General features: G+C 41.0%; 1 non-coding gene across 1 annotated transcript; it reads right to left on the bottom strand.

The window, feature by feature from the left end:
- Nucleotides 1–1,644: 1,644 nt before the first annotated feature.
- Nucleotides 1,645–1,720, bottom strand: trnat-ugu (transfer RNA threonine (anticodon UGU)). Its single transcript has one exon. It is a non-coding gene; the product is annotated as a tRNA-Thr (tRNA).
- Between the last annotated feature and the right edge of the window lie 2,804 nt (nucleotides 1,721–4,524).

The following is a 4,524-nucleotide window of genomic DNA, read 5'->3' as shown; positions in this document are numbered from 1 at the left end:
CAGTGTTCCTCACCTGGCTTACTGTAAAAAACAAAGGATTGATTACTGTACTTCTATATTTCCCTCAACCCTGTCTTGCGGATTTGGCCGCAGGTCCTCATCCGCATCACAATGGATGTTTTCATCAGCCAAACGTCTTGGGAAGAATCTTCGGGCGAATCCAGGCCTGATACTGGTCTGCCGTGATGTCGTTGCATGCGTCATCCATGGCCTGGAGAAGGGTGGCTTGTTCGTGAGGGCGCCTACAATATACCTTCCACCTCCATGTGGAGAACAATTCCTCAATCGGGTTTTAGGAAAGGAGAGTATGGGGGTAAGTACAGGGTGGTAAATTGTGGATGGGCCTGAAACCATGCTTGCACCATTTGAGCATGGTGGAACCTGACATTATCTCACACAATGACATAGGTCACACCATCAGCTCTACAGACCTGATTTAGCTCATCAAGGAAGGTTACAAGGAGAGCTGCATTATATGAACCAATAGGAGGTCTGTGTCCCACCACACCATCTTCTGATATAGCCACACACATGGTGATGTTGGCCCCACGTTGTCCAGGTACTTGAATGGTTGCTCGCTGGCCAATGAAATTCCGACCTCTCCTCCTTGTCTTGGCCAGGTTGAAGCCTGCCTCATCCAAAAAGAGGAATTTGTGATGGTTTTCTTCAGCATCGAGCTCCATCACCTTCTAAAAAAATATGTTGGAAAGAGAATTACTGATTACAACGATGTAGAATTTTGAGGGAATTTTTCTCAACAGGCATCTTGAAACTAAACATACCTGGACATACTCAGTCCTCAGTTGCTTCACTCTGTCTGCATTTCTTTCAAAAGGCCCACGGTACAGCTGTTTTAGAGACACCTGATGCCTTTTCAGCGTGCGTGCAATAGTCAGCAAACTTATGGCTTCCACATTATTGAACATGTCATCATTGTCCAAGATGTGCTGTCGAATTTCTGTAAGGCGTATATATCATTGCTGGCCCGAACCAAATTGACCACAGCCCACTCTTGTTGGTCAGTCAGAATTTTGCCTCTGCCTCCCCTATTTGGCCTAGTCTCAATTCTGCAGGGAAAATTACAGTAAGAACACATTTAGTCACACCACCTACTCTGTGGTACACATTGGCATGCAATATAGAGTCATTTGACAATTGAGAGTAGCTCTTAACGTACAACACCGTGAAAAATTCAGGCTGTTGTGGAGGCAAAAGGGGGTCCTACCCAGTACTAGATAGGTGTACCTAATAAAGTGGCCGAGATGAGTGTACAGTAATGTCAAATCTGAAAACATGGTCTGGAAAAGTGGTACATGGGACCATAGAAACAGTGTCTGATAAAGAATGATGATGAAATATTACATCCATAGATAATGTAGTCCAATTGGTTCATGGTCCACGATAACTGGTGTCAATGGATCTCGTTATCCTGAAACTTTCATGATCTAAACATGGAATATTGTTTGTCAGTTTCCAATAAAACTATGCATTAAGAGTAATGCAACGTTTGAGCGTTGATCATTGTGTGATCAGTTGTATCAATTGATAGTTAGTCATCTACGTTTACATTAGATTTTAGTCATTTAGCGGAGCAACTTACAGTAGTGAATGCATACATTTCATACATTTTTTCCCCCCCCGTACTGGTCCCCCGTGGGAATCGAACCCACAACCCTGGCGTCACAAACACCATGCTGTACCAACTGAGCCACACGGGACCTTGTCATCTCAGATGTAATGTGTGAACTGCATTTTGAAATGGTAATACTTTGATGTTAAGTTGTGATCATTTTGAACAGGTGATTTTTAGTTCAATGAACAAATGATCTTAGCTTTATGTGTATTGTATCCAAGCAATTGGGAAAAAGTGTTAAGAGTTTTGAAAAATGTGCATTTTGATCATTGGTTGTGAGTTTTGTGTCTAGAGTTTTGAAAAATGACATCAAGGTTCTGAATTTAGTGCCGAAGTGATGAACTGTCGTGGGCAAGCAAGTGGGAGATCATTTATATAGATGGTAAACAGAAGGGGGCCTAATATTGACCCTTGTGGGACCCCATAGTCCCTCAAACAAACCCTTTGACTTATTTTTGTGTCACGTTCGTCGTAAGGATGGGACCAAGGCGCAGCGGGAATGTGTAAACTCATCTTGTTATTTTATTGAGAAGAAAAATGAAAATAAACACTTAAACAAAAACAACGACGAAGAAACAGTCCTGTGAGACACAAGGAAACAACTACCCACAAAAACCCATGGAGAAAAACACCCCTACTAAATAGGACCTTCAATTAGAGGCAACGAGAAACAGCTGCCTCCAATTGAAGGTCAACCCATATAAACTAAACATAGAAATAGAAAAACTAGACACAGACATAGAAATAGACTAACATAGAACATTACCCCCAAAAACCCGAAACACATAAAACAAACACCCTCTGCCACGTCCTGACCAAACTACAATAACAAATAACCTCTTTACTGGTCAGGACGTGACAGTTTGTCAGATAGGAATACATCCAATTAATGACTTCAGTGGATAGTTTGGATAGGAGGACCTCATGATTCACAGTATCAAAGGCCTTTTTAAAAGATACGAATGCACAATGCAATGTTTTGAACATTGGACAGCCTGTGTTACAAGTGATGACCAGTTTTGAGTTTTGGGTCCAGAGTTTTGAAAAATGACCACAAGGTTCTGAAATTAGCGCCAAAGCGTAAAAGACTTGAACATGCAGATGTACGCAGACTATACAGTTCTGTATGTACACTCCAAAACAATAGACCACTAGTTGTTAACAAGTTCACTGAAGCTCTGGTTGTTAGGTATGCGTAAATGGCTGTAAGGGAGTCAGGCGTAGGAGAGCAGATATTGGGTAGCAAACGGAGCCTTTTATTTAGGCGAACCAAAAAACACACGGCACAAACTAACACGAAATACAATACGGGTTGACATAACCCAGTGCAACCAGCCTAACGTGCGCATATATGAAACAATAAACAATCCCACACAAAGACATGGGGGGGAACAGAGGGTTAACTAAATACACAACAAGTGATTGAGGGGACTGAAACCAGGTGTGAGGAAAACAAGACAAAACAAATGGAAAATGAAAAGTGGATCGATGATGGCTAGAAGACCGGCGACGCCGACCGCCGACCGCCGAGCGCCGCCCGAACAAGGAGAGGACCCGACTTCGGCGCAAGTCGTGACACTGGTACGTGTTTTCTAAATGGATGACTAATTATTGCCTGCATTTAAATATCGACAAGACTGTTTGTATGTACTTCTCTAAGAAATTCATTGATTCTTCCCAACCAGCTGTTCTTGTTAATGGAAGAGAATCTGAAAGTTGTGTCTAACTTCAGGTCTCTCTGCGTCATTTTGGACTCCAAACAGCTGTTCTTGTTAATGGAAGAGAATCTAAAAGTTGAGTCTAACTTCAGGTCTCTCTGCGTCATTTTGGACTCCAATTTGACATTTAAGAAACATGTGAAGAAGGTGGTTAAACGCGGTCAAGTTTGGATTATGTAACTTTAGGTTGATAACACCTTTCCTTCCTCATGCTGTGATCTTCTCACATCTGAGATGTTGCTTCACATGCTGGTCACAAGCAGGAGCTACAATTTTGAAACCAATTGAATCACTCTACAAACAAACACTTCAGATTTTTGATAACAAACCAAACATTTACCACCATTGTCATATATTTTACAAACATAATTGATTTAAGTCTGGATAGCTTTAAGCAGTATGTAGATGCAAACCTTGTCTTTAAGATCTTGCATGGTCTTCCCCTCCACCCCTAAACCGGCATATCATACTCAAGGAAAGCACCTCCAGGATAGCGAGGGCAGTAACTAGAAGAGATTGTGTTGTCCCTTTTCGACACAGTAAAATTGACCAATCGGTCTTCTCTGTTAGAGCTACAATATACTGGAATGCAATGCCATTGGACTAGAGAAACTGCACTTATTATTGTACTTTTACATTTAAATTGAAAACATGGCTCAGATCTATCCAAACCTGTACACATGAGTTATCCGTGGTTCCTCATATGTAAGACGACAGTTGATGATAGTGTTGTTGTTGTTAGAATTATATTGTTGTTAGAATTATATATTATTGGATGTAATGTATTGGTATTTTGTATTGTTTTAGTGAGTATGTGTATAGTGGCTATGTAAAGGCCCAATTTGCTTTTCGCTAACCCCGGAATCTTTACATAAAGGTTGCATTACTGTAATATTGATGTTGACTAATGTGCATTGTCCCCTGTAAATAAATAAATAAATAAATAAATAAATAAATCAAATGAAGTGATCTCGGTGGGTGAAAACGGTGTGTACAGTGCAATTGAGATTGCATTGTCTCTATGGATCTATGCAAATTAGAGTGGATCCAGAGTGTCTGTGATGATGGAGTTGATGTCTGCCATAACCAGCCTCTCAAACCACTTCATGATGACAGATGTGCTACAGGGCTTTAGTCATTTTGGCATGGATCCTTGGAGTTTTTGGGGAAACT

This window comes from Salmo salar, chromosome 07 (genome assembly GCF_965601325.2).
Source record: "Salmo salar chromosome 07, fSalSal1, whole genome shotgun sequence".
NCBI lineage: Eukaryota > Metazoa > Chordata > Actinopteri > Salmoniformes > Salmonidae > Salmo > Salmo salar.
The sequence above is the reverse complement of the archived record's forward strand: the minus strand, read 5'-3'. Positions and strand labels throughout refer to the sequence as shown.